The sequence below is a fragment of the Narcine bancroftii genome, chromosome 2 (assembly GCF_036971445.1).
Source record: "Narcine bancroftii isolate sNarBan1 chromosome 2, sNarBan1.hap1, whole genome shotgun sequence".
In the NCBI taxonomy this organism is placed as follows: Eukaryota; Metazoa; Chordata; class Chondrichthyes; order Torpediniformes; family Narcinidae; genus Narcine; species Narcine bancroftii.
In genome coordinates, this window is record NC_091470.1 from 88,100,008 (window position 1) to 88,121,941 (window position 21,934).

The 21,934-nt window shown below is 42.7% G+C and overlaps 1 protein-coding gene across 5 annotated transcripts in view; it reads left to right on the top strand.

Moving 5' to 3' along the window:
• The first annotated feature begins 14,377 nt into the window (after positions 1-14,377).
• LOC138753873 (spectrin beta chain, non-erythrocytic 1-like) overlaps positions 14,378-21,934 on the top strand; it is a 264,090-nt gene continuing 256,533 nt past the window's right edge. For 2 of the 5 annotated variants that reach the window (XM_069917410.1, XM_069917411.1), the window contains exon 1: positions 18,570-18,687. The gene's annotated coding sequence lies outside the window, so the exon portion shown is untranslated. Of the gene's footprint in view, positions 14,513-15,218; positions 15,342-18,569; positions 18,688-21,934 lie in introns of those variants that run through there. The other 3 variants (XM_069917403.1, XM_069917404.1, XM_069917405.1) reach the window with 2 other exon arrangements.

Here is a 21,934-nt window from a genome sequence, read left to right on the forward strand (position 1 = left end):
GCAGCGCTCCCTGATGGCAGCGCTCCCTGATGGCAGCGCTCCCTGATGGCAGCGCTCCCTGATGGCAGCGCTCCCTGATGGCAGCGCTCCCTGATGGCAGCGCTCCCTGATGGCAGCGCTCCCTGATGGCAGCGCTCCCTGATGGCAGCGCTCCCTGATGGCAGCGCTCCCTGATGGCAGCGCTCCCTGATGGCAGCGCTCCCTGATGGCAGCGCTCCCTGATGGCAGCGCTCCCTGATGGCAGCGCTCCCTGATGGCAGCGCTCCCTGATGGCAGCGCTCCCTGATGGCAGCGCTCCCTGATGGCAGCGCTCCCTGATGGCAGCGCTCCCTGATGGCAGCGCTCCCTGATGGCAGCGCTCCCTGATGGCAGCGCTCCCTGATGGCAGCGCTCCCTGATGGCAGCGCTCCCTGATGGCAGCGCTCCCTGATGGCAGCGCTCCCTGATGGCAGCGCTCCCTGATGGCAGCGCTCCCTGATGGCAGCGCTCCCTGATGGCAGCGCTCCCTGATGGCAGCGCTCCCTGATGGCAGCGCTCCCTGATGGCAGCGCTCCCTGATGGCAGCGCTCCCTGATGGCAGCGCTCCCTGATGGCAGCGCTCCCTGATGGCAGCGCTCCCTGATGGCAGCGCTCCCTGATGGCAGCGCTCCCTGATGGCAGCGCTCCCTGATGGCAGCGCTCCCTGATGGCAGCGCTCCCTGATGGCAGCGCTCCCTGATGGCAGCGCTCCCTGATGGCAGCGCTCCCTGATGGCAGCGCTCCCTGATGGCAGCGCTCCCTGATGGCAGCGCTCCCTGATGGCAGCGCTCCCTGATGGCAGCGCTCCCTGATGGCAGCGCTCCCTGATGGCAGCGCTCCCTGATGGCAGCGCTCCCTGATGGCAGCGCTCCCTGATGGCAGCGCTCCCTGATGGCAGCGCTCCGTGTAGATATTCTTGATAGTGGGGAGGGTTTTGCTTGTGATGTCCTGAGCTATGTCCACTACCTTTTGGAGGGCTTTACGCTCAGGGGTATTAGTGTTCCCATACCAGACCATGATGTAGCTGGTCAGCACCCTTTCTAGATCTGTGGTATTTCACCTTTTTCCTTCCACTAACAAAGCACTTTAAGTAATCCCTTAAAGGGATTGCTTAAGGTGGGATGTGCCAATGACAAAGGAAAGGGGCTAATTACTATTTCAGTAACAATTAGGTCTAGAGCAGTGGTTCTCCACCTTCTCACTCACATAAACAAAACACGGATAGGGGTTCACTTCTAAACCTTACCCATTTTGCAAGCAGGCCTGGGTCCGTGGCTGACTTGACATCAGAGTACTGGAGCCTAAGAAAAAGGGAGGGGTTCACTTCACAGTCAGGATAGGAGACTCTGCCTTGAAATTAAAAGTTGAGAACTGACTGTGCACAATTGTCAAGATATTCATCAAATAGTTCAGATTTTTTCTGGGTAAATCAGACGAGCTTTTTGCAGAATCGAATAATGCAAAACGCTTTGAATTACGCATAACTGACACCCGATCAAATATTACAAAAGGTTGCTTCCTAAAATAATCCAATATATCTTTTGCAAAAGGTTGTTTACAGTAACATGCAGCGATATCGACACAGAAAAGTGGGACCAATCCAAAAATAAATGTAAAATGCAACATTCTATTTCAAATGAACACGCAGGTAGAATTTGAAATGAGGCGTGTAGTAACAGAACAAAATGAATCATTGCTCATTCTAGATCAGTCAGTGATACCAAATAAATTGCTCATGTTTCCTCAAAGGAAGGACTTAAATGGAGTGGCATGTATTTATTTACAATTTTTGTGACAGATGTAAAAACGTGCATGTAATATTTTTCTCTCAAACATCTGAAGTTTATCATGTATGTTAAACAAGTTGGGCCACCCCTGATGTACACAACCCATCTCACAGCCTGAAGGAAGAAGCTACTCCCCAGCCTGGCTGTCCTGATTTTGATGCTCCTGTATCTCTTTCTTGATGATGGGGAGTTAAATATCCTGTGCACTGAATGGAAGGGGTCTTCTCTAATTCTTTGAGTCTTATTTAGATAATGTTCCCTGTAAATGCCATCAATAGAGGAAATCATCTTGGCCGTTTTGATTATTCTCTAGATTGATGTCTGGTCTGGTGGTTTGTAGCCACCATCCCACACAATGATGCAGCCAGGTCATTGTTCTCTGGAAAAAGGTTGTCAAGATGGAAGCTGGTAGCTTTTCCCTGCTCAGCCTTCTTTCGAAGTACACTGTTTTGCCTTCCCTTACTAATGAGGTGTTGTGAGTCCAGGATGGGACGTCTTTTTATACGCACATCAAGTAACTGTGCTTTCAACTCTCTGAACGACAGAACCATTGATGTATACTGGAGAATTCTCAACATTAGTGTTCCTCATCTTCAGGTCTTTAGTCCTTGCCTTGACCAAAGCATGGAGCTGAATAGACCCATTTATTCTACACAGAGTTGTGGGTGCCTGGAATGACTTGCCAGGGATGATGGTGGAGGCTGAAACATAGGGGGCATTTAAGAGACTCTTGGACACATAGATTGGGAAGAAAATAGAGGGTTATGGAGTAGGGAGGGTTTAGTACTTTTTAATAGGAAAGAATATGTGCATCAGCAGAACATCGAGGGGCAAAGGGTCTATACTGTTGTTTTGTTCTATGTTCTAAGGGATCCGGCCATATCATGAACTGCCTATGGTGCGTGACCTGCTCAGTTTCTCCAGCACATTGGTGTATTGCTTGATTCCTCATCATCAGATCTGTAGTCCACGCATCAACCAAAGCTGCAGAGGTCAGGAGCTGAATAGACCCTTTGGATCCAAACCAAACATCAGTGAGCTGGGTAGTGTTGAGTAAGTGACAACTGATATAACTACAGTATTTGTAATGCCTTCCATTCCATCAGTTGATTAAGATTGAATGAATGTGGTTACAAGTGACTGAATTTACAGGGTATATATATTTTTCTCTCTCAAGAGCACAACATACTTGGATAATCTTTCACATTGCCCTTGTGTGGCTGGAAGATTATTTGGTTTTGGAACCCAAGTTCTTCCACACTATACCTGGCAGTATCTGAATCCAAATTTATTGTCATGAACAATTCACCAAATGTGGTGTTTTGCGGCAGCATGACAGTGAAAACATTCATATAGACCATCTTGCATCAATAAATAAAAATAGTACACGAAAAGTCAAGGTAAGGCAGTATCAGTGGTTCATTGTCCATTCAGGAATTGATGGCAGTGGGGAAGAAGCTGACTTGTGCTGCTGAGTGCTTGTCTTTAGGCTCCTGTACCTTTTTTCCTGATGGTAGCAGAGTGAAGAGGGCATGGCCTGGGTGGTGGGGGTCTTTGAGCATAGAGGCTGCTTTTTTTAAGACTCTGTCTCTCGTAGATGTCCTCGATGGAGCCTGTGATGTCGCAGACAGAGTTAACAACCCTCTGAAGCTTTTACTTGTCCTGAACGTCAGCACCTCCATACCATACAAAGATCCAACCAGCCAGAATGCTCTCCATGTAGAAATGTTCAAGAGTCTTGGGTGATGTACTGAATCTCCTCAGACACCTCACAACGTATAGCCACTGGTGAGCCTTCTTAGTGATTGCATCAACGTGGAGGCTCCAGGACAGATTCTGGGAGATGTTGACCATATCCACTACTGAGCCATCAATGAGGACTGGGTCATGTTCTCCTGACTTCCTCCTGAAGTCCACAATCATCTGTTTGGTTTTGCTTACATTGAGCACAAGGTTGATGGCATGATATGAGCTGATCTATCTTTGTCCTGTACTCTTCCTCATTGCCATTAATGACTTTGCCAACAAATGTGGTATTACTGGTAAATTTATAGATAGCAATGGAATTGTGCCTGGCATGGGTGTATAGTAAGTTGAACAGTTGACTCAGCATGTATCCTGAGGTGGGCCTGCCAGTAGGGAAGAGATATTGTTTGCAATTCCTACTGAATACGGTCTTTTGATGAGGAAGTCAAGGATTGGGTTACACCGGGGGAGGGGGGTGCAGAGCCCAGGATTTGGAGTTAATAGTTTATTTAAAATTTTTGACCACACATGGAGTCGATTTATATATTTAAAAAAAAATTACATGTACAAAAGTACATTCAGCATTTATTCCATGATGGTTGTACCCCGACGTCCACACACCCAGAAAAAGACCCCAAAGAAAATATATATGAAAAGCAAGATAAAGAAAGCAGAACAGATTGCTGAAAAGTGCTGCCCACTCCACAGATCATAAATCCATATTTCTTTGGAGAAGATCAACGCAGGTTTTAAGGATTAGGATGAACATAATTAAAGATTTGCATCTGAAAATTGTAAATATAAAAGCCAAACTTGTAAAAGTATGTCATATTTATTTCTTGAATTGTAGGTAATTTTCTGTACGCTTATACAACTGTTTTTCCATATTCCAACATGACATATCTAGATATGAATCAGACTTCCATGTAACTGCTATACATTTTCTAGCCACTGCCAGTGCAATTTTAACAAATTCTGTTTAATGTTTATATAGGGTCTTATCCCTGTAATATTCCCCAGTAAAAATAATTCTGGGTTTTGTGGAAATTTGATTCCTGTAATCTGCTCTAAGATGTTTCCTAGAATAACCCAAAAAGGTCTTACTTTAGAACATGACCAGGCTGAATCATTTATATTTAAAAAAAAAAGTTCCTACCTCCTCTCCATATCTAAAACATCAGTCTGGCAGGTCTGAATTTAATTTGTTTAATTTCTATGGTGTGAGATATAATTGATGCAGAAAGTTAATTTGTACTATTCTATATCTTGCATTAATCGTGTTAGTCATACTATCCCGACATAGTTCAGAAGAGGTTTGCTCGTCATTTTTTTTTACACTCAAGTCTAATTTCCATCTCTCCCTAGACCTGTGAGCCCCCTATTTGGGGGGTTTCCATTTGAAGTAAGAAATACATCGCTGAAGTAAATTTCCTTTAATTTCTCTTTCGAATCAGGGTCACCACATCACTACAATTTGGTGAAAATGCTATTGGGCCTAATTTATACCTTAGAAATGCTCTAATTTGAAAATAGCAGAAGATTGTGTTGGATTTGGAGCTTCTAGACCAGCACTGAGGGAATAATGATATTGAAGGCTGATCTCTAGTCAATGAAGAGCAGCTGTATGTATGAATGAATTGCTGTTTTCTAGGTGATCCAAAGGAGTGGAGAGCCAGTGTTATTGCATCTGCTGTGGAGTGATTGTGACAATAGGCAAATTTCAGTGGGTCCAGATCTCTGCTTGGATTAATTCTGGCCATGACCAACGTCTTGAAGCATTTAATCCCAGCAGAAATTAGTGCTACTGGGCAATAGTCATCGAGGTAGCCCACGCTACTCTCCTTGGGCACCGGGAAGATTGATGCCCTTTTGAAGCAGGTGGGAGCCTCTGACTGCAGCAATGAGAGTCTGAAAATGTCTGAACACTCTGTGCACCTGCAGGACATATTGTAATTGTGTGGTAGGGAATCTCCTGGCTTCTACAATGATGTTAACTGAGATTAAAGGCCAAGGGGAATGGTCCACATGGTACTTTCTGGCTTAAGATTTTTGCAGAATTTTGGTCTTCTGGGCTGGGCCATTATTGAAGATTGGGATGGTTCATGGACCCTCCTTGTCCAATTTATATCCACCACTGTTACTGGCTGGATGGAGCAGGGCTCGAGAGGATTGATTTGATTTGTTGATTGTACAGTTATTGATCTGTCTTTTGGAATGAAAGCATGTCGCAATTGCAGTGGTTTTTTTTTATAAAGATATACAGCATGGTAACAGGCCATTTCTGCCCTCAAGCCCATGCTGACCAATTTGCACCCAATTAACCTAGATCCAAGGTATGTTTTGCATGGTGGGAAGAAACCGTAGCCCCCAGAGCAAGTGCACGCAGACACTGGGAGAACATACAAACTCCTTACAGACAGTGCAGGATTTGAACCCTGCACCTGATCGCTGGTGCTGTAAGTTTTATGCTAACCACTTTTCCAACCATGCTGCCCATGTTACATACACGAGGCAAAAGACAACAATTGGCAAAGTGCCCAAAAATGTAAGCATTGAAAAATAGCAATTGTGTATTCTGTGTATGTTTTCCTTAGACTAAAAGAGAAGCAGAAATGGGCTGTTCAGTCCATGGAGAATGTCCTGCCATTCAATCAAGAGCTGATCCATTTTCAAACTAAGCCCCAATGCCCGACCTTACCCCATTCCCTGGCAAATCAAGTACCTAACAATCTCTGCCTTAAATGCACCCAATGACTTGGACTCCACAACCACCTGTGACAACAGATTCACCACCTTTACCCTCTGGCTGAAGAATCTTCATATAGAACTAGAATGAAAAGAACAGAATCACACTAATTTCAAAATTTAAATAAAACACGTGGTGCGTGGTATTTCTTGGAGAGGTTGGCAGCACTTCATCATCGGGTGTTTTGTGTTGAGAGGTAGATATCTAATAATAGTTACTTTATCCATTGTTAAAATTGCGTGCATGTTAAGTTGGAGTGTATTTACACATACAAACTACCAAGTTTAAATTCCTGAGAGGAAAATGGTTGATTGAAAAAAAGAACTGATCATGGAACACCAGAGAGTGTTGCCACTTTGATTTACTTCATTTATGTTCTGTTCACAAATGATTCAGTACACTCCCCTTAGCTTCAGAATTAAATCCAGAGTCTAAATTTCAAAAAGGAAAATGTATTTAAGAATTTGTTTAACTATGTATCATGAACATAGTTTCATCTGCTGATGGAAGGTTGAAGTAATTTAGATGAACTTTCCACCCATTATGTTATAAAGAGACTGAGCTTTGAGCAGGGGATTAACCTATTTGAACTCATTGGATGGTTGTCGGCCTGAACCATGGCAAATCCTGCTGCCATCATAGTGTTCTCATCTTGCTATTCCATCATTTTTGAGTGCAATAATATACAGTACAACTCCGATTATCCGAAATAGTCAGGACCATGTGTCGGATAAACTTTTTTTTTGGAGAACTGGTCATTTAAAAAAATTAAAAAACGGCCCGGTAGCATCAGCCAATCATTTGTAACGGTGTTTAAAATGCAACAAACGAAAAGGGAAAGCTTTTTAAGCATTTAAAAATAATGTTTAATTCTCACCAAAAAAAAACTGCTGGCCACTGACACCTCCCCACTGGGATCCCCACTCATGGCCGGGAGCCCAATCTCCTCAATCAGTTTGGCTCTGGAAAAAATTTTGGAAAAGCAAAGATTTTGGATTTGTTTTGGATATCCTCATTTATCTGAAATCCGATTTCAGGTAATTGGAGCTGTACTGTACTTTTTACTAATCATGCTCTTTTGAACAAGGATCATTAATGCCATATTTCTGAAGATAAACTGGACAGAGTATTTACAAAAACTCTGCCACCTGTCTGATATTCTTAACTTTGGTTGTCTTGTAGAGCAGACTATATCTGTATCAATGATTGTGGGCTTACTGCATGCTCTTGAACATTTTTTAAAAGTAAATTTGGGTGAAGACGTTAAATTCTAGTTCAGTCACACTATTTGCTTGTGTGTACATCTGTGCTCACATGCAGTCTCATTAATAACTTATTTACTCTAATCATGGACTGTCTGCACCCTTACCTTCACCTTTGTTTTTGCACATGCATTACTGTGAACATTTATTATACATCTGCAACCACTGAAAACGCAGTGGTGGCTGACAAACGCGAAATAACAACACACACAGTTGCGGGTAAATCCGAATTCCTTTACTCGAATCACTTCTTTGGCTTGGCTTCGCGGACGAAGATTTATGGAGGGGGTAAAAAGTCCACGTCAGCTGCAGGCTCGTTTGTGGCTGACAAGTCCGATGCGGGACAGGCAGACACGGTTGCAGCGGTTGCAGGGGAAAATTGGTTGGTTGGGGTTGGGTGTTGGGTTTTTCCTCCTTTGCCTTTTGTCAGTGAGGTGGGCTCTGCAGTCTTCTTCAAAGGAGGTTGCCGCCCGCCAAACTGTGAGGCGCCAAGATGCACGGTTTGAGGCGTTATCAGCCCACTGGCGGTGGTCAATGTGGCAGGCACCAAGAGATTTCTTTAGGCAGTCCTTGTACCTTTTCTTTGGTGCACCTCTGTCACGGTGGCCAGTGGAGAGCTCGCCATATAACACGATCTTGGGAAGGCGATGGTCCTCCATTCTGGAGACGTGACCCATCCAGCGCAGCTGGATCTTCAGCAGCGTGGACTCGATGCTGTCGACCTCTGCCATCTCGAGTACTTCGACGTTAGGGATGAAAGCGCTCCAATGGATGTTGAGGATGGAGCGGAGACGACGCTGGTGGAAGCGTTCTAGGAGCCGTAGGTGGTGCCGGTAGAGGACCCATGATTCGGAGCTGAACAGGAGTGTGGGTATGACAACGGCTCTGTATACGCTCCAATGGATTTGAGGATGGAGCGGAGACAACGCTGGTGGAAGCGTTCTAGGAGCCGTAGGTGGTGCCGGTAGAGGACCCATGATTCGGAGCCGAACAGGAGTGTGGGTATGACAACGGCTCTGTATACGCTTATCTTTGTGAGGTTTTTCAGTTGGTTGTTTTTCCAGACTCTTTTGTGTAGTCTTCCAAAGGCGCTATTTGCCTTGGCGAGTCTGTTGTCTATCTCATTGTCGATCCTTGCATCTGATGAAATGGTGCAGCCGAGATAGGTAAACTGGTTGACCGTTTTGAGTTTTGTGTGCCCGATGGAGATGTGGGGGGGCTGGTAGTCATGGTGGGGAGCTGGCTGATGGAGGACCTCAGTTTTCTTCAGGCTGACTTCCAGGCCAAACATTTTGGCAGTTTCCGCAAAGCAGGACGTCAAGCGCTGAAGAGCTGGCTCTGAATGGGCAACTAAAGCAACATCGTCTGCAAAGAGTAGTTCACGGACAAGTTTCTCTTGTGTCTTGGTGTGAGCTTGCAGGCGCCTCAGATTGAAGAGACTGCCATCCGTGCGGTACCGGATGTAAACAGCGTCTTCATTGTTGGGGTCTTTCTTGGCTTGGTTCAGCATCATGCTGAAGAAGATTGAAAAGAGGGTTGGTGCGAGAACACAGCCTTGCTTCACGCCATTGTTAATGGAGAAGGGTTCAGAGAGCTCATTGCTGTATCTGACCCGACCTTGTTGGTTTTCGAATCACTTATGTATTCTTTTAAAACACTGTGCCACGTTATGACGTCCCGCGCCGATTCGCTAGGCTTCTGGGAGTTGTAGTCTATCTAAGGTACTGCTACACATCCATATTAATTGTCTCCTTAAATTCAATTAAGTATACTATTGTCATTGTATTTTTTAATCTGTGTAGTTGTATGTATAGTTTTTTATCTGAAAAGTAGCTGTTCAGCTACCGCAAGTAAGATTTTTGATTGTTTATTTAAAATTAAATAAAATCCTTTAATCGTGAAAGATGTTCTGTATCTGTTTGCTCACCTGATAGGAGGTGACTGTTGCAACACATAGTTAGCAATAATTTCATGATACTTCTCATTGTCTCATTTTTAGACTTGGTTCCGATGTTGCTTTTTCTAAGGTGTTCAGGTTATCAAATGTATGGCACATGAACTGGATACATTCTAAAGGCACTCCTCTTTAACAGATCGAGGTGTCAACGTATTGTTCTTAGATAAAGGAGAAATGAATCTAGTCCCACATCGTGCAATAACTTTGCTTCCTTAAAGCTGCGTTGATTACTGGACTGCATTCTTAGCTCTACTCACTTTACACCTATGACTGCATCGCTCGGTATGACAATAACATCTACAAATTTGTTAATGATACAACAGTAGTGGATTGTATAAAGGATGGAGATAAGTCGGCTGAATGGTGCACCAACAACAACCTTGCACTCAATGTCACCAAAACCAAGGAGCTGATTGTTGACTTCAGGAAGGGAAAACCAGAGGTTATACAATTCAGTGATCACTGGGGGATCAGAGGTGGAGAGGGTGAGCAAATTTAAGTTCTTGGGAATTGCTCTCTTGGAGGATATTTCCTGGACCAAACACACCAATGGCACCACGAAGAAGGCATGTCAACACCTCGTATTCCTCAGGAGTTTGCGGAGGGTTGGTATGACATCAGAAATCCTGGCAAATTTCTACAGAGGTGTGTTGGGAAGTGTGCTGACCGGCTGGTATGGGAATTTAAAGCCATGCAAAAGGTAGTAGGCAAAACTCTCCCCACTATTGAGTACATCTACAGGGAGCGCTGCTGTCAAGAGACCCTCACCACCCAGCGCATGCTCTGTTCTTGCTGCTGCCATCAGGAAAGAGGTCCAGGTGCCACAAGACTCGCACCACCCGGTTCAGGAACAGCTGCTGCCCCTCCACCATCAGACTCTTCAAAACAAACTCTGTCAGGGACTCAACTTGTATACTTTGATTTTTCTTTTTGTTCTCTCTCTACTCTATTACAGTCAATTTTGTTTATATTTGGTTGTTGCTTGTTTACATGTTTTATGCTGTCTACAGTTTATTTTTGCATTACCAATATGAAGTAATTCTGCTGCTCCCACAGGAGAAAGGAATCTCAAGGTTGTATGTGATATCGTGTATGTTCTCTGACAATAAATCTGAGCCAGGTTGCAACTGACCTAGAACTGATCTAACCCCTCAGTCAGATGATATTCATACTTCTTTTTCTGCCAAGCCATACAATTTACTGTGCACATTAAACACTGAGTGATTCAAGGAACAAAAACAATTTCACTTGTAAGCTTGTTCCAGCTGGATTCTAAAACCGCATAGACTCTCTTGTGACTTTGCAGCTTTGTTGTTTATTAACTGACCTTGTTTACACGTGGATTTGGCTGAGGAATGTGTATTGAAATGGATGGAAAGAGCTGGCGTGTTGCAGGGCACCTTGAATTATAGTCGTTTGCATTTTCTCTGTAGGATGATGTCGTCTTGCATTGTAAAAATAAAATACTACAGGTTGTGAAATCGGAAAGAAATTCAGATTTTGCTGAAAGTTTTTAGCAGCCCAGATGAAAGATTGCCAACCTGAAACATTAACTCTGTCTCCCTTTCAACAGATCTTGACCACCCTAGTATGCATCTCAGAATATTCCTTTATTAACATACACTGCTGGACTATGGACAACAATTAACACTGATGCATTCTACTAATTAATGAGGGAGGCCAGCGAATAATCGTGTGGGCCAATCCTCTCAATCCATGCCACGGCTAAGAGTGAGGTCAGGGTGGGAGCAGATATTGGAATGAATGGACACAGATGAGGAGGGGAAAGGGGTTGGACTCCTGGATAATGGGATCTTGCTGTGGGCCACCTTGCTTCTGGCCCATAGGTTGTCTGGAAAGATACTGACCAATTCTGTTTGCCATTCACACCTTTCTTCAATTCTCTTCTTTCCTGAAGCTCTGATGTTCAGCCAACAATATTGGAATCAGAGCTGAAATCAGATTTGCCATCTCCTTAAAATACTTGATTCCAGTACTGGTCGCTGGGAAGCAGCTTGGTTCCCTGTACTAGATCAGTATTGCATGACACGTGATCTTTTAAGCGACGAGAAAAGCATTCATTGTATCACAGTATCAACAGCTGAATCTTCTGTCTAAATTCAGTTCAATACTATGTTCCACAAAGAAAGATGATCACAAACCCTCAGTCACATCTCCTGAGGACAGTGAACCCTAGCATCATTGCAGCTATTCTCTTGCTTGGAGAATGGAATAATTATGATCTTACAGACTTTGACCATTTCCAACTACAGCTAGCATAAACTAATAATATTTGGCTTGTACAATGCCATTACTCTCCACCTTCTCTCAAGGAACCCCTCACTATATGCAAAAAAAATCTTGCACTGCTGTCAGATGGTATCCATCAAGGTCCGATGGCACGGTTGGCAAAGTGGGAAGTGCCACCCTTCTGCAGCTCCAGTGAACAGGGTTCAAATCCGGATCTTTGTGTAAGGAGTTTGTAGATTCTCCACGTGGGTTTCCTAGGGATCTTCCACGTTCTAAAAATGTACAGGCTAGTTGGCGGCATGAGTTTCATGGGCTGGAATGGCTTTCTACCATGTTGTATCATTAAAATTAAAGTGAAGGAAGCTGCAATGTGATTTTTGCACTCAAGGAAAAGCAAACCAGGCACATTGTTTGCATCGAGAGATTGAAGAATATATTTGGGACAATAACTAATTACAGGTTTTGAAATAAAATGCAAAGTGGTGGCGATGAAGTGGCAACAAGTTTTTGAATCCATTTCAAGCTCAGTATGAAGGAAAGAACTTGCCTCTATCTCACAGCTTTCACTTCCCCAGCGTGTTCTGACTAACATTGCTTGGGACCACAGTGGTGCACTGCATGTTTCACAAGGAACCTCATTACTGAGATACTGCAGGCATTGTGATTCAATGCATCCAGAAACCTTAACCATGAAGTCAGTTTACTCATAGCAAGCTCTCATGTACAATATGAAAACATATTTATCAGTGATGCTTCCTGACAGATTGGTATGGTCATGGACAACATGAAGATTGAGAGCCAAAGGCCACTTTACTCTTACCTGAGAGGACAGCGGAGGTGTTCTTAGTTGGATCTTCCCTCTAACATACAGCTTCTCCACTTACTTGGATGAATGCCATTCTAACAACTCCTGTGAAGTTTGACCACATAACAAATAGTGTGCTGTGCCTGACGAGCATTGCAATCATCAACTCACTTATTCATTCTCTCTGTCACTGTGGCTCCAGTGTGCACTGCCCTCCATAACATTTGGGACAAAGACACTTTTTTTTTTCCTTTATTTGCCTTCTGTGCCCACAGTTTTAAATTTGCAATCAAACAATTCACATGTAACTAAAGTGCACATTTCAGATTTTATCCAAGGTTATTTGTGTACATTTTGGTTTGACCGTGTAGAAATTAGAGCATTTTTAATACATAGTCCCCCCATTTCAGGACACCATAATGTTTGGAACATTTGGCTTCACAGGTGTTTGAGATTACTCAGGTATGTTTAATCACTTCATTGGTTCAGGTGTGAGAGTTTGGCTCGCTTCTAAACTTTTGGTCACCTTTGGAGTCTGTAGTTGCCATTTTTCAACAGGAGAACCAGAGTTGAGCTGATAAAAGTTAAAGAAGCCATTATGAGGCTGAAGAACAAGAATACAGCAGTAAGAGACATCGCCCAAACCTGAGGATTATCAAAATCAACCGTTTGGCACATCATTAAGAAGAAAGAGTGTGTGGTGAGCTCAGTAATCACAAAGGGATTGGTTTTCCAAGGAAGACTCCACTGGTGATGACAGAAGAATTCTCATCATAATGAAGACAAACATATACCCAATGGATCAGAAACACTCTTTAGGAGGCAGGTGTGGATGTGTCTATGACTACTGTCTACAGAAGACTTAAAGAACTGAAATACAGAGGAAATGAGGGGAGTATGTGTGTGTGTGTGTGTGTGTGTGTGTGTGCATAAAAATGCTCTAATTTCTACATGGTCAAACCAAAATGTACACAAATAACCTTGAATAAAATCTGGAATGTGCAGTTTAATCACGTGTGAATTGCTTGATTACAAATTTAAAACTGAGAGCACAGGGGTAAATAAAGGAACAAAGTGTCTTTGTCCCAAACATGGAGGCCAGTGTACCACTTACCACAAATTGCCCAAGGCTTTCTCACAGCCATATCCAAAATTCATGATCATTTAAATGTAGACATTCAGCACAGTAACAGCCCCATGAGCCCCCAACTGCATCAATTAGCCTGCAATCACTGTACGTTTTTGAAACCAGAGCACCCAAGGAAAACCCACACAGACACAGGGAGAAGGTGCAAACTCTACAGACAGCGCTGGATTCGAACCCAGGTGGCAGATGCTGTACAAGAGTTGTGCTAATTACTACGGAATTATGACCCTAATGATAATGTACTTGCCATACTCCTATGTACATTGTACACATACACTGAAATTCTTTCTTACTGCAGCCAAACAGGTCCTTTTGTAAAATATTATGCATTACATTATGCCAGTACTTTAAGACAATAAATATAAATGATAGATAATGTTTACAGTTTATGCAAGACTTTTTTTTTTAAATGGCATTTCAATAGTGTAGACAGGTCTTTTTGTGAATAGTCCAGGGTTAGGATGGTAAAGAGAGGTTCAAGAAGCCTAATTGGTTTAAAAAAAAACTTGCAAATTTAAATAAATGATTGTAAAACAAAGTAATATGCTGGTTTTTAATTTAAAATTAAAGCATGCAAAAAAAAAGTTTTTAATTATTTCAAAAATAGAATAATATATTTTTTTTAAAAGCCTTCCTCTTTCTTGTAGGAAGACGACTCCAGTGAAGCCAGAGTGGCCTCCACCTCTTTACAAGGTCTGATCTTGTAGGGTCAGGAGCAACTGAACATGGAGACAGATGGCGATCTGAACTGCAGACTCCTGCCAGCAAGGATCATCCCAGCATGACTTCTCTGTGTGAGCAGATTCTCGGAGTCTGCTGCCAGGACTGCAGTTCATTTGCATCAAACCTTAAAACCTACATATACAGGGCATATTAATTTAAATTTTACAGGTCATCTTAACACTGCAATAGGCCATGATGCATCATCAATAACTCTAAAAGACTGGAAATTGTGTAAAACTGACAGGCTTTTATTCACCATAGAATGGTGTCACATCCATTTTGGTCAACTGTCCTAAACTGGGGAGGGGGCTATGGAACGGTCACCTTTATTCAGGAGTCTGGGGGAAGCCACAGAACCAGTCAGCCAATGGGCATGCCAGGCATTAAATATACATATTGTGGTTTACCACTGGCCAATTAAGGCCACAAGTCTGTACTGTCCAATTTACACCCCATCAATCCACATCCCCGGTACATTTTTGAAGAGTGGGGCAAGACCGGAGCAGCCGAGGAAAATCCACGCAGACATGGGGAGAATGTACAAACTCATTACAGACAGCGCGGGATTCGATTTTTACCCCCCCCCCCCCCTCTCCACCTCCCGTGTCTGTTCTCAATCACTGGTGCCATAACACTGTTGCTCTAAGTACTGCACTGGCTATGCTGCCCTATTTGATGCAAGATTCTGGCTATGTCTGACCTTGTTACCTTGTAGAAATAAAATGATTCTAATTCCTGTTCAGTTCAAATTGATTCTCTTCTTTGATGTGATTTCAGATTACAGGGGCACACCTACCACTTGTCTACCAGCCTGTGCAGATATTGTACACAAAGAACTGAAGTACCTGAATACTCCATGTAAGCAGTACCCCTCATCACCTTCAAAGTTCTGCAGTTGTGGTAAGTCGTATTAACCTAACACTGACTCCTCATTGTCCAGCACTGAACCAGATCACTCATAACAGTGTTGACTGTAATTGATCTCTCTGTGGTCTAAACACATCTCCGCCACCAACCAAACAGAAATAAAACCAGTCGTATCATGCAGTGAAGGATTAATGTTTGAGAAACCCCAAGTTAGATGTAAGTATTGAAAATTAAATGAGCCAAAGACAAAGAAAATTATGGTGTTGTATCTTTTTGTAAAAAATGGTTTTGTACATCAACATATTTTATGCTTTCAAATAATGATATTAAGTCTCTTTAAGATGCTAATAGTTCCACTTATCTACCACACTTGAGGTAAATGTTCATAGCTTCCAACAAAGGTAATTGCTTTGTGTAATTGTCAATTGTAGTAACTTTTGATTTTACACTGACCTACATGTTATTATAGACCAGTGGTTTTCAACCACCCCCCCCCTCCACTCGCATCCCTCTTTAAGTATTCCCTATGCCATTAGTAAGGGATTGCTTAAGGTGGGATGTGGGTGAAAGAAAGGATGAGAGTAAAGGTGCAAGACCTGTGTTTAATGACTTTTTTTTAAAACTCTGTGTGTACCTGAAGGGCAAGTGAATCTGGATCGCTAAAAGAAACTTCATTAGCTGACGCGTTGGATTAGTGCTTGGATTATTCAAACAAAATGCTCCTGTTTCATTTGCAAAGGTTGCTTTCTTGAAGATGCCATGGGTCAGATGGTTATTTATTTATGGTGGACATATCAAGTCTGCATCGTGGTTCTGAGGTGGTGCAAGAGGAAGGAACAGATCATCAGGATTTTAACTCGAGGAAGTGGGATCTATATGTATTCACAGCACTATTAACAGTGGTCATACTTTCTATTTCTGAGGAAAGCAATACCAGAAATAAGTAGTATATTTAATTTAATTTTAAATTTAGAGATACAGTGAGGTAACAGGCCCTTCCAGCCCATGAACCCGTGCTGCCCCATCACGACGACGCGACCGGTTTACCTAACTAACCCTGTACGTCTTTGGAACATGAGACGAATGAGGAGCAGCCAGAGGGAACCCAAGCAGACACGGGGAAAATTGCAGAAACTCCTCACAAACGACGGCAGATTCGAATCCGGACAACTGCGACTGTGATAGTGTGGCGCTAATCGTTCCGCCCAATGCAAGATGGAGGAAGCTGAAAAGTAGATGTTAGTTTTGCCAGTTGGTCACTGTGACCGAAGCGATGTGATTTTTATGCCCCTGGTTAGCGAAGCTGTAAATCCAACGCCAGCAATTGGGACTGGGATTTGAATCCCACCCTGTCTGTAAGGAGTTGGTACGTTCTCCCCATGTCTGCGTGGGTTTACCCCAGGGACTCCAGTTTTCTCCCACCATTTGAAATGAACAGAGGGTGTAGGTTAAAGTGATACGCAATTGTGGGCCGAAATGGCCTGTTGCTTTTAAATTTAAATTGAAACAATGAGAAACAATGTCAGCGGGTCATGTTAGGTCTGCTTTGTTCATGAATGAGTGAGTCAAACACCAGACTGAGTCGAAATCAAGGTTCTTTGTTCTTTATTGCCGGATTGTAACACTTGCAACTAACAGTGTTAGTTGGAGAAGGCGCATTCTGCCGTTATCAGCAAGTGGTGTTTTTTATATACCTTAGGATACGTACTTAGTAAATTATCATACCATGACATTGTCCAATGAATAAACTGTTGCTGTCCCTCTCTGCTAGCCTCCTGCACATCAATTTGTCATCCCCACTCTTATCTTGAGAGTACAAGGTCACAACTGCATCTTGTTACGGCCCAGCACTGGGTGACTCCCTCTACATTCCCAGCTCATGATGTTTTTACCTAACAGTCATGGAACGAAATGGTCAGTCAATGCTTTGGGTTGGGACCTTGTATCAAGACTAAAATAAAAAGGGAGTGTGTGAAGAGGGAGAAATGCTGGGGATGATTCCAGTATCTGCAACATTTGTGTTTCTGATTTTTGCGTGAATTGGAATCAATATGTCATTGAAAATTAGATATTTATGATTATTATTAAAATTAGATATCAGGGACATTTTGAATACTGAAAGTCCTGGACAGAGTAGATGTGGCAAAGTTGTCTCCCATGGTAGAGGAGTCCAGAATGAGAGGCCACAATTTCAGGATAAAAGGGCGTCAATTTAAAAAAGGAAATGCAGAGAAATTTCTTTAGCCAGAGATTCATGAGTCTGTGGAACTTGTTGCCACAGGTGGCAGTGGAAACAAGGTTGTTGGGATTATTTAAGGAAGAGATTGACAGGTATTTGATTAGTCAGGGCATCAAGGGATGTGGGGAGAAGGCCGGGAGTGATAATGGCAGAGTAGACCCGATTGGCCTACTCCTGCTCTTATATCTTTTGATTTTTGATCATGTGCAATTGATCTGAAACGATCTAGGCCAACTTGAAAATCTGTTGAATGTTATTTTTCTTTTTAAACCAAGGAGGAAAATGAATTGAGTAAAGTGCCTTGAATTTGCCTCAATTGATGCTAAATAGGGCAGTTACATTCCAGTTTTACCTTGTCTGGAGCGCTCCGTGGCTTTGCTATTAAAGGATGTTAATATATTGGATGCAGTTCAGAGAAAGTTTATGATACAAATACCTGGGTGGCTGAGTTTTCTCCTGAGGAAAGATCGATCAGGCTTGGCTTGTAGCCAGAGTACTGAAATGAACACATCATCTATGGATGGATATGGAATATCTGACCTCCTGCATGTCTTGATCACCATGTATTGTGAAAGTCTGGAAGTGTTAGCATGTGTTTCAATGGAAGAAACAATAGTTGACCTATTGATGATCTATATTAACAATAATTTTGTCGTCATTACTACAGTTCCATTAAAAGAAGTCTAATGTACTGGCAGAGCGGTCCAGGCTTTAGATCAATCAAAGAGAAATTGTTTGTTGCGCTTTTAGTCCGGCTGGGAGTTGCTCTTCAAGTCCTGATGGTCAATGGATTGAACTGGCTTTCACAGTGCATTTACTGCTTAAGCTCCTTACCAGAAGTTAAAGCCTATTTGCTGACTGTTAATGACTACGGCACTTCATGCCAGCCATTTTAACTCTTGTGAACAGCTGTTTGATGCAAAGGCTGATTGATCACTCCCAGCCAACACCCACCCCTTCCTCCCAGAGATATTAAAATGAGTGTTACACAGTTGGTCAGTGCAGCAGTCACACACACACATATATGTACTCACACACACACACACACACACACACACACAGTGAAGGCGCAAGCTAGAGCATTGTACAGCCATTGGAAGTCTTTGGAAGGAACATTTTTACAATTTTCATCTGCTGCATGTATGTACAGACAAATTGCATTATTAATTATGAGAGCATGTATTTTATTATTGTGCAAATTAATTGATTTTGATAACTTTAAGTTAAGCAATCTGACTTTTGGCAGAATTGGTTAAATGTAATCCTTCTGTGGTATTTGATTGGGCAAACATGTGACTTATGCCTTGGTTGTATTCTCTGCCACCTTTTAGTTTTCACCACTTTGCAAGCTATCGACTGGCTGAGAAGGCGGAGCTAGCTGTTTTCTTTTTCCCATGCCAATCGTCAGTGGTCAGTGTATGTGTGCAGTGATGAAAGTTCGTTCAACACTTGTGCATTCCTGACCTTAACAGGATCATTTTGCGTTTCCTTTTGACCTCTAGTAGATGGCAACTTAAGTCTGCAGCCATATTCTGCCCCCAACATCCCCCCCCCACCCGTCCCCGCCGTATCCCGTAAAACATTGTCTCTTCATGTTCACAGGTGTGATCCTTGGAGACATTGTGGGTTTTCATAGTCTCAGCATTTTCATGACAAACCTTCTGTTCAGGTTTATAATTGTTGGAGTAAAGTTAACTGCAGCACAGTCAGCGCTGACTTTCTTACTGACATTGAAAGTCTTTTGACATTATTTGTGCAGATCTTTTTTTTAAAAAAAGAAGCTGGTTCCAGTTAAACATTTGACTTTGTATGCAGTCAGATTATGCTGTAAATTGTATGATTTGTTGGAATAATTTTACTACTTGTGCTTTTTAAGCAATTTTTCTTTTAAAATATATCATTTGGTCTATCTCAGTGGCTCTCAACCTTTTTCTTTCCACTCACATCCCACGTTAAGTAATCCCTATTAATTCAGAATTAAACTTTTTTTTGGGGGGGGATCAAACTTGAAATAAATATTGAGATTATGGCCATGCAAGCTTTTTCTGCACCTGGACTGCAGTCTGTACCAAATTAGTCTCTTGAGATTGTGCATGTCTGCAGTAATGTTTTTGTTTTTATTACTTTTGACTCTGTGTCACTGAGCTGGAGAGTGGGGTACGTGTTGAACACTGAGCATACAACATTACCGCTAAGTATAAGCCCTTTGGCTCATGATCTTGTGCTGACCTATATCAACCTACTGAACATTCTAAGCCTTCTCTCCTTCACAAGCATAACTCTCAATTTTTCTTGCTTCCATCTGCCTGTCTAAGAATCTTTTAAATGCCCCTATTGTACCAGCCTCCATCGCCACCCTGGCAATGCATTCTAAGCACCCACTACTCTCTGCAAAAAAAGTACCTCTTGTGTCTCCCCTCAACTTTAACAGATGTCCTCTGGTATTTGACTACTGTTGCCCTGGGATAAAGGTGCTGCCTGTCCACCCTATCTATGCCTCTCATTTTCTTGTAGATCCCTATTACTCTTGCTCTTCTTCGCTCCAAAGAGAACAAGCCCTAGCTCTGTTAACCTTGCGTCATTGGACACATCCTCCAAAGCAGGCAACATCCTTGTAAATCTCCTCTGCACCCTCTCCATTGCTTCCACATCATTCCTGTAATGAGGTTACCAGAACTGAACACAATATTCAAATTAAAAGAGCAATGCTGGATAAACGCAGCAGGTCAAAACATGCACTTTATATAGCAAAGATAAAGATACATGACCAATGTTTCGGACTTGAGCCCTTCATCAAGGTATACCTTGTTGGTTATGTACCTTTATGTTTGCTATTTCAAGTACACAGTTTGACCTGCTGAATTTCAGATTTCTTGTCAGAGTATATACCTGACATCACACAACCCTGAGATTCCTTTTTACTGCGGGTGTGGCAGAATTACCACTTATTTGCTGTGCAAAAATAAACTGTACACAGCGTTGACAAGCAAACAAATAAATGAACTCTTAATAAGATGATGAATGTAAACAGTCTGACTGTGCAATGCAGAGGTAATTTCAAAAAATCAATAAAGGGCACAAGTAGGAGTCCTTAAATGAGTCTCTGAGTTCATTGTTGAGGAGGGGTAGCAGCTGTTCTTGAACCGGTTGGTGTGAGTCTTGTGGCACCAATACCTCTTTCCTGATGGTAGCAGCAAGAACAGAGCATGTGCTGGGTGGTATGGATCCTTGATCATTGCTGATGCTTTCCGATGGCAGCGTTCTATGTAGATTTTTCTCAGTGGTGAGGAGAGCTTAGCCTGTGCTGTACTGGGCTGTGTCCACTACCTTTTGGAGGGATTTATGCTCAAGGGTATTGGTGTTCCCATACTTGACTGTGATGCAGCTGGTCAGCACACATTCTACCACACCTCTATAGAAATTTGCCAGGGTTTCTGGTGCCATTACCAAACCTCCTCAAACTCCTGAGGAAGTAGAGGCGCTGATGTACTTTCTTCATGATGCCATTTGTGTGTTGGGGACTTATCAATCCAAATGTTTTTAAGAAGATCCTGCACTTCTTCTTTCTTAACCTAATCACACTCCAGTACATAAGCCCGTTTGTAGGGGCAGTATGGTCAGTATGGCCAGTGATCAGGTCTGGGGATCGAATCCTGCACTCTCTGTAAGGAGTTTGAAAGTTCTCTCCATGTCTGAGTGCATTTTCCCTGGGGGCTCTGGTTTCCTCCAACCATTCAAAACATACTGGGAGTGTAGGTTAATTGGGTTTAAATAGGGTAGCATGGACTCGTGGGCTGAAATAGCCTGTTGCCATGCAGTATGTCTAAATTTTAAAAAAATTATACTGACCTTACATTGACTAAGGTCCCTCTCTCTGGTGAACACTGAAGTAAAGTATTCATTTAGGACCTCCCTTATCTTCTCTGCCTCTAGTTACATGTTCCCTCCTTTATCCTTAAGTGTCATAGAAACATAGAAACATAGAAGATAGGAGCAGGAGTAGGTCATTCGACCCTTCGAGCCTGCTCCGCCATTCAATGAGATCATGGCTGATCTTAAAGTTCAGTACCCCGTCCCCGCCTTCTCTCCGTAACCTTTAATACCCTTATACTGAAGAAATAGATCTAATTCCCTCTTAAATATATTGAATGAACCTGCCTCCACTGCCCTCTGTGGCAATGAATTCCACAGATTCACCAACCTCTGGGTAAAGAAATTCCTCCTCATCTCGGTCCTAAATGGTTTGCCTATTATCCTCAAACCATGGCCCCGGGTTCTGGATTTTCCCATCATTGGAAACATCCCATCTGCATCCATTCTGTCCAGTCCTGCCAGAATTTTATAGGTCTCTATGAGATCCCCTCTCAATCTTCTAAACTCCAGCGAG